Source organism: Martes martes (genome assembly GCF_963455335.1).
Source record: "Martes martes genome assembly, chromosome: 1".
In the NCBI taxonomy this organism is placed as follows: Eukaryota; Metazoa; Chordata; class Mammalia; order Carnivora; family Mustelidae; genus Martes; species Martes martes.
Window position 1 is genome coordinate 105,915,056 of NC_137888.1, and position 8,998 is coordinate 105,924,053.

Sequence of the window (8,998 nt, forward strand, 5' to 3'; positions counted from 1 at the left end):
CGGGCCGACTCCATCCCCAGACCCTTCGACAACCCCGCTACTGGCCTCGGTCCAAATCCCGTCACTCTGCTTGGAAATCGTTTGTTTCCCCATTGTTCACTCTCTCTCTCCTCCACACAGCCTCCCTTGACAGGACAGGACCCGTCTCAGTCCCACCCGCTGGAGTTCCTTAGGGTGGGTCTGGGCCCCAGGATGTACAGACAGGTCTACGTGAACAGGATCAGAGCGGGGGGGGGGCGGGGGAAGAGCCCCCCAGTGCGGTAGAACACCGCCATGGGCCTGAGTGTGAGCAGCGGGGCAGACCGACAAGGTGAGCGATGGCACATGCCAACGTTTGGGTGCGAGACGATGTTAAGCCCCTGCGGGGGCTCAGAGTGGCTGTACTTCCCCCACGATCCTAGGCCTGTGTGTTTTCTAGTGAGCTGTGAAACGGGGATCCTAGGAAGCCGTATATTCCAAGGGCGGACTCAGTGAAGAAGGTTCTTTGGACTAAAGAAATCAGGCAGGGGGGTGAAGAATTTAGATCCAGTGAACCTTCACCCACACCCAACTGTGGATTCAACACCATGATAGGCACTCGCTCATATTCAATCCCACTGAATCCTCACAATGGACCTATAAAGGCAAAGAAACTCAGAAAGGTTAAGTAACTGGCCCAAGGTCACAAAGCACCAAGATTCCAGCCCAGACCGGCTCATTCCCAGGCGGTTTGTTACAAGAGCATCTTTGGACTTTGCTAATTTCTGGGCATGCTGTGGAGCCTTCCACGAAAGAGTCAAATATTTGGGAAGCCAAACGTTCAAGGGAGGGAGTGCCAGGTATTTTTATGTAAGCAGATTGCCCCTGCCGTGGAGTCTAATTTCCCTGCCAGCTCTGCCCTATCCCAGGACACGTCTTCTCTGGCACGCATCTGGTTTTGTCAGTGCTCTGTGGAACGGCATTTTCAAGGACTCCGTTGCTCCCCAGGCATACAAATGTCCCTCCTTCATTTTTCCTGTTAAGCAGATTTAAAGAATGAACTAAGAATCTTGGTCACCATTAATTTCACAGCCTACAATTATTTGCATCCTTTTTTTTTTTTTTTTGCTTGAGTCATTTTTAAAAGCCCTTATGATTCCTTTAATCCCTTTGGTAGAGCGATTCCATTCTGTTCTCTCTTAACCTCCTCTCTCCTGAATGTCCCCCACCCCCACCCCCACCATGGAAAGCTTTAAATAATGCAGCAAATTCTTGTTTCATTTCCTTTTCTCTGTTTCCAGATGGATTTTTCTCCCCAGAACATCCCTGGGAATCATTTCTGTCAGATGCTTCGCTGGGTGTCCCTTGGTTTTTACACTCATCTCTCCCCTTCCACCCTTCCCCCATACCACCCCCACCCCGAAATTGCAATTTGCTATTTTAATTATAGCCTCTCCTGCCACACTTGAGGGTTTTTTTTTTTTCTCTTTGCAGTCCTCTACCTCGCTTAGATTTTAATCCTTTCTTCCAGTGCAGAGAATTCATTAAGATTTCTAGATTCCTCCGAATTTGCTTTCTTGACTGTGAATAATTCCTCTTAGTCTATGCGCGATTCTGATTGTTCAGACGCTGAATTAAGTTGCTGAGTAGGGGGGTCCGGGTGGCCTGTGTGAATTAGTGGCCCCATTCAAGTGCAGATTGAATCACCGTCCTGGAGATGAGGTCTCCCTAGATTGGTCCAGTTCTTGTAGTCCTGGGACTGACCTTCTCCAAGACCTGGCAGTGGCCCTAGGGTAGCTGGCCACATGCTTCTGCCTCCCTGGCCAGCTGGTGAGAGATCCTGGGACTGTCTTTGGGTTCCATGAGTCGTGGCTTGTTGGCTGGACTGGACTGGCCTGGACGACAAGCCATCTGTGTCACTTGCCGCTGTTTCCCAGGTGCCTGCTGCTCCCGTGGGCTAAGGCTGCAGCTGGAAATGAGTCCAGGCAGGAAGTGAATGGGAGATAGCCTATGTCCCTAGGAAGGTCATGAGGCACGGACCGGAAGGCAGTTCACCGATGCATTCCAAGCATAGAAGCTGAGCTACTCACCACGCGTGAAGAGGAACCACTCGAAAGCTGCCACCCATCCTGTTCGGGCTGGTAAACCTGTCCTGTTCTGTCCTTTAGGCAAGTATGTAGGTCGGTATGAGTGAAGGTCATTTGCTGTAAACCTCAGTTTTGACCCTGGCTCGGTCAGAAACATGGGGTGCTCCCAGGTGGCCTAAAAGCCCCAAGGGAAGGGTGGTATTCCTCTAGCTGTGTCCCCTCAGGGCTGATGTGATGCAATGGCCGTGAAAGGCCACTGAAGGGCAACGGTGATATCATTACACGGGTGAGGACACGAGAGAGCCGTCCTTCTCTCAACTGTTCATTTCCTACCCCGTTCTAAAAGGGATTGGAGGCCAAGGGCCCCAGCTGGAAAATGGACAAAGGAAAAATGCTGTTGAGAGCCTAATGTAGAAGATAATGTCTGAGATTGTCTCCAGTGGGGGTATAGGAAGTGAATACGGGGGTGGGTCTCTAAGGCCAGGTGCGTAGGGAGAACACAGAGGTGGAGGCCCAAGAGGGCCTCATGTAGGATCGTCGGGAGAAGCGGAAGGAGCAGGTGGGGACATGTATTCCTGGTGAACTAGTCCTAGAGAGTTGCTGCATTGGGAAAGAGCAGGCACAGACCTTCTAAGACATCTGGAATACCGAATAAGATGGCAGAAAATGAGGTGAATAAATGGTTCCAAAAGCTGGGATCCTATCATTCTGCAAACAGTGCTAACAGGGGCCAGGTGCACTTTGCATTTAATGCTTTTAGGTATGAAGGATTTGTTTGTAGGTCTCTTATATTTCCTTTACTAGTTCAAGGGCAGTAGCTGTGCCAAAGAGGGACTTGGAAAGGTATGTTTTGCCCTCCTAATCTTCATTAGTCTCTCCCTCAAGAAACACTAACTTAAGATAATGCTTTTTGGTCATAGGCAGTCGATGTCTCCTATATCTTATGTAAAATGTGACTACAAGCCCCATTAGAAAAGTTGCTTTTTTTACTGATCTGTAAAGAATCAGCTGAATGCCCACCACAGCTCTGAGACAAGTTCCCAGTTCTGGCTATCAACCAGACTACTGTTTCTAACTCTCTCTGAGGCAGAAAGCCTGGTCTCCATGCCAGGGGCATTCCACGACGCACTGGATGGAGTGAAGGCTAGCTGGCAGGAGACGCCCAGAGAGGTCTGGGGCCATGAGGGATGAATTCATGGCATAGTACGGATTTTAGGCAGGCTGGATGCAGAAGAGGCTCAGGAAGAGCTCGAAGGTGGAGGTGGGAGAGAGTCCGGCTGTTCAGGGAGACATAGGGGTTGGTTTGTCAGAAGGGAAGGTCTCTGGGGCAGAGAAGTAGAAGATGGGGTTGGACAGATCATGGTACTAGATCCAAGGAGGCTTCACATGCTGGGTGAAGGAGGTAGGTCCATGTCCTTGATCAGGGCCCTCCACTGAAGGTTTCCAAGCCCAGCCACGCTGGAGTAAGAATCAGGTGTTAGGAACATTGGTCAAATGGAGGATGCACTGGAGGTTGGGACTGGCTGGAGAAGACCAGAGGGAGGCTTTGGCTCTGAGTCCAAGGGCCTGGACTAGAGGGTATGGCATGGAGATGAAAGGATAAAAAAACAAGTGACTCGGAAAGGAAATGACAGCAGGAAAGGACAGCCCCAGATTGAGAAACTTCAAAAGTTACATAGAGAAAAATGCCCAGGAACAGACCCCAGGCATCCCTGATGATTCCACATGACTTCCTGGCAGGGGCTGGTTAGTTAGGCTGGTTACTGCTGTCCGTCCCTTACTAATATGTGCACAAGAACAGCCAAGAGAGTTTCCGCAAGCCTCCCCCAGGAAAGCGGCCGACTGAGGCGAGTAGGGGTTAATGTGGCCTGCAGTTACACTGAGGATGAATCCTTAGCTTCATGCGTGGTACAATGTGATCAGTTATTCACATCATCGAGTGTAATAAGCAGGTTCAATCTGTGGCACTAGGCCTCTTGAGCTGTATTTTACACTCAGGTCCTCCTTTTATTCCTCTTATTTAATCATTTTCAGAACACCTGACTTAAATAGGTGTTTCAATCCCATTTTTTTCCCCTGCAAAAATAAATTGTATCATCCATCCATCTCATGACATTCTGACATTTACCATAGTCTTACATTAACATAAAGATGGTCAGAAAGCAGAGAGGTCGGTAGCTGGGCACAGGAGCGAACTGAAACACACTTTTCCTAAGGTTACCCCTTCCGGCCTTCACGGAAGAAGGTCTGTCTCTAGAGAGAGGCTTCAGAAAGCTAGTTTGCCTATGGGATACTCCCCATTTATGGTTAATCTGAGGGAGTTAAATCTGTTCTTTCAGAGCTGACAGGAATGTTCTCTCCTGCAGAGTGGGGTGTCTGGGTAGAGGTTCTCATAGCCCTCTAGCTCTCTGTAAAATGTATTATGAATGGGGCTTTTGTAGCCAAGAGCCTCCCACTCGTGGGCAATGTTTCAATGGCTCTAGTCCATGATGGCTAATCACCCTGAACAATGATGGGTTTGCTTTCCCTTCCTCGGGCCATCTCCCCAGAAAAGGGCACAAGCGTCTGTGAGTAGAAGGTTCTTGGGGAGGGACCATTGCCATCCTAGTTCTGCTGTCTGAAACTTAAAGTTGGTGGGAAAGTGCTAAGAAACCGTGGGAGCAAAAGGGTAAACTAAGGTATGGCTGAGAGATGGGGGAGAGAAAGCAGTGGAGGAGAGGGGAGAGCTGGCCAGGAAGTGGCAGACTGAAGACTTAGGCCCAAGGAGAGAAATGACTCCTGGAAAATGGCAAGCTGAGGTGCAAGGAGAGGGGCAGGGAGCAGCACGGTGGGAATGAACTTTGGGAGAATTGGGTTCTCAGAAAGCAAAAGGAGCCAGAAAGGAGGGACATGGGAAGAGGTCAGCAAGAGACAGCACCAGCAACAGCATGGGAGGCAGCGTCCACCCCCAGCCATTCTGAGGAACCAAATGAAGGGTCATTTTATACTGAGCTGTCCTCTGTTCTTATCCCAAATCTGCTTCTTTGTGCATAAAGCTGGATGCAGACACACACGTATGAATAGTTTCTGATTTCATCATTCCATTACTGTCTATGAAGTACTTGGCAAACTCAAAGTGCTTCCTTCCTTCCCTACCCGGTGATGTTCAGGTCTCCTCCGTTTCAATAGCCAGGCTGAGCAGGACATTGTTGATGTGTAGTTATACATATGAGACAAAGGGAAACTAAGGGGGTCTGCAAATGCTAAGGAAGTAGTGGTCTCTTTGTGTCTTGAAAATGGGGTTTCGGTGTCCTGGGCAGCCCGTTCGGTATACCCTGTGAGAGGTGACGGGGCCCCGGGCAGGATGTGTTTCGGAGGGAAGGACAGGCATGGATAGCAGTGGCTGGGCATAGCGCTGGAAGCCTTTTCTTGCCACGGAAGGACTGTCAGCAAATGTTCAGAAGCATGTTTCTTCTGGACATGTGGCAATGACTACAGAAATGACAGATTTGGGGAGGGACGGTTGTTCCTATGTACTATATTATGTAAGAAATCAGAGAGAGAGACAGAAATGCAACCTGCATTTCCCAATGGCTATGAAAGGTGAAAAGACTGATTGATTGATTGATTGATTGATTACTACTGATGTGAGAGGTACCTGATGTTCATTAGAGGTACGTACCAAGGCAGTGGGAAGGACGGAAGGAAGAAACCCAGCATGCCTTTTGGGAGGCTGGCTGGCAAGCCCAGAGCAAGGAAACATCGATCTGCAGCCCACACCGAAGCTGCTTAGAGCAGGAGGAGGATGTAGCTGTCTGTGCGCTCCAGGCGTGGACGTCAGACTCCCCTGGGCAAGACAGTGCTGAGGACAGCCAGTGGCATGTGGAATCCTGAGGTGGGTACCCTAAGCCATGCAGGCAGAAGGCTGCCAGGCAACCTTGGAACAGAGTCAGCAGAGCAGAGCCATGAACTGGAAGGAAAAAGTTTGTAGCGTTCCCTCTCAGCATAGCCTTTCTCAATGCCTCTCCTAAGGTGCACCTTTATTTCATTTGGTCAATGAAATGGAATCTATTTTTACTGAGCCTACATTTAAAGACTGGTCCTCAAGGGGCTCCCAGTCCAGTGAGTCCTGTCTGAGGGACAAATGAGCAATCTAGTCATCTCTCATTGAGATTAATGCATGATGGCCATTTGAACAAGGTATAGAAATGGCACAGAAGAGGAAAGAAATGGTTTACTTGTGGGATAAATAATTAAAAGGCAGCAAGTATTTGTTAAGTATTTACCAGGTTCTGGACACAATGCTAGAGTCTTCCATCGGTTAACTCCCTTAACAATCAGATAAACTCAATGAAGTAAGTTCCGTTGGTATTCCCATTTGACAGAAATGGAAACAAAGGCACAGAACGTTTAGAAAAATGTCCCAAGTTTACATAGCTAGTAAGTGGGAAAGCAGGATTTGAAGCCGCTACATTTAGCTGACCTCCTAAGATATCAAATGAAAAAGCATTTCTCCTGGGAGAGAAGGCGGAGGAAAATACTGCAGGCAAAGGGAAGAGCAGACACAAAGCAGGAAGATATGAGGTCCCACGACATGTCCAAGGAATCGTAAGCAGCTTGGTTTTGCAGGACCAAGGAGGGTAAGAGCAGGGAGGAGAGGCAAGCAGGGGCCAGACCATATGCCTCATGACCCCTTGTCATGAGGCATCCTTGGAGGGTCACCAGGTCAGATATACTCTTAACAAAGACCACTCTGGCTGCGGGATGAATTGAGTGGTGGGAGTGGAGAGCAGTTGGAGAATAGTTGAGAGGTTGTTGTAACAAGACGATGAGGAACTGAACTAAGGCAGTAAAGGGGTTAGCTTTTTGAAAATTTGTTCAGAAGATTGAGTCAACAGGTCTTGATGGCTGATTAAAAGTGTGTGTGTGTGTGTGTGTGTGTGTGTGGTGGGGTGGGGGGTTAGAGGTGTGAGGAGTGGTGAAGATGAACTCTAGGTTTCTGGCTTGGGAATTGCTATGGCCACCAGCTGGGGCAGAAGGGGCAGATTTGTGGGAGGGTGAAAGTAGGGAGCCAATGAGTTCAATTTTGGACATGCTGCTTTGGGGGTGCTGAGGGACTCCCAGGTGTGTGGAAAGCAGTGGGCAATTGGATACAGGGATTGGGATGGCCTTGGCTACTATTCCATCTTCTCTGCCCCGTCCTGCAGACAGCTCCTCCTTGGAAACGCAATGACAGGAAACATGAGATGATGGGCCCTGGAGCTGGCATCCCTGAATGTGATTAATGCAGAAGAAATGAAGTCGGTATTGGATGGCAAGAAACTGCTCTGTCAGACACGGCAGAAGGTGATCAAAGAGGACAGGATAAAGTTGGTAATGGATGCTCAGAATATTCACTCCACCAGACAGTGGGAATCCATGAGCAGGGTGAAGAGAGAATTCAGTAAAGGCGTGATTATCTTTAATTTTTAGCATCAATATTTAACTCAATACAATGAAAGTCTGTTGAAACAGCATCGTTTTCACTGGCTCAGCATTTATTGAGCACCGACTGTGTGCCACGTGCCTTTATAAGGGCTAGGGATATAGCAGTAAAGAAAACAGACAAAAATCCCTGCCTCCTGGGGCTTACTTTCTGGTGAGAGAGGACGTGGAGACAAATGATTAAAAATAATAATAATAAAGAAATAAAATAGGTAATATTCAGGTATCTGCTAGATTATACAGCATCTTCATGCAAATTAAGGGAAGGACACTCCTCTGGGTTGAGGCAACTCTGTGCCTTGGGCCCACTCTTCCTCCCTCAGCCAGGTATCCATCTTGCATGCCCTTTATGTGACAGCCCTATAGAGTACCAGTCATCAGATGGAGATACAGAAAATAGAGGAGACTGGTGGTAAAGGGGAAGGGATGTTACAATTTAGAAAAATGAGAAAGCCTCCTTGAGAAGAGACATTTGAACAGAGACTTGAAGGGGACGAGTAAGCAAGTTGTGTGGCTCTTTGGGGGAAGAGCCTTTCCAGGCAGGGGGAACAGACAGTGCAAAAGCTTGAGACAGGAGCATGGCTGGCAGCCGGGGTTGGGGGAGGGGGTGGTGTGGCTCGGGCTCAGAGAGCAGGGTGATGGTTGGAGCAAGGAGAGCAAGGGGAAAAGCAGGAAGACGGGATCAGAAAGGCAGCTGGGGGCCAGATATCGCTGTGTAGGGCCATTGTGAGGACTTTGGCTTTCACTCCGAGTGACATGGGAAGCCTTTGAAGGGTTTTGAAGAGAGGAGGGACATGCTTTGACTTATTTTTAATGAGCTCCATCTGGCTGCTGGGCTGCAAACGCAGTACAGGAGGGAAGAGCAAAAGCAGGGCACTGGGGAGGCCCCTACCCCAGTGGCCAAGGTGAGACAAGATAGCGCCTCGCACCAGGGGGGCAGCGGGCCACGTGAGGAGCGGCGGTCAGATTCTGATCCGATCTCATGAAGCCAGCAGAATTCGTTGGTGGATTGGATGGGAAGGGGGGTGGTGGGCGGGAAGGAAGAGAATGACTCCAAGTTTTCTGACCTGAGCAATGGAAGAAGAGAGTTGCCATGCCTTGAGAAAGAGAAGGCCATAGAAGGCAACACAATGGGGTCAAATGTCAAAACTTTTAATTCGACCCCTGATGGGAATGTGCAAATGGTCCTCCCCTCTACCGGGTCCTGACCCTCGCAGCAATCCCACACGACCAAGGACAAAACCAAGAGCCAGAACAACTTGGCCTGCACCTTGCCCAGCTAGGAGGTGACAAAACTAGGATTCAGAGGGATCTGTGTGACTGTGACTCTGATGCCATGCACTTTAACCCATGCCTCATTATCTCAGACTCTCTTCCCTACCGGGGTGCCGGCAGGAACCAGACTGAGCTGCTCGGGAGCCCAGAAGACTGTCGCTCCTCCACCTGTCATGTCCAAGCCCCGGGATTCAGCTGGAGGAACCAGTAAACAA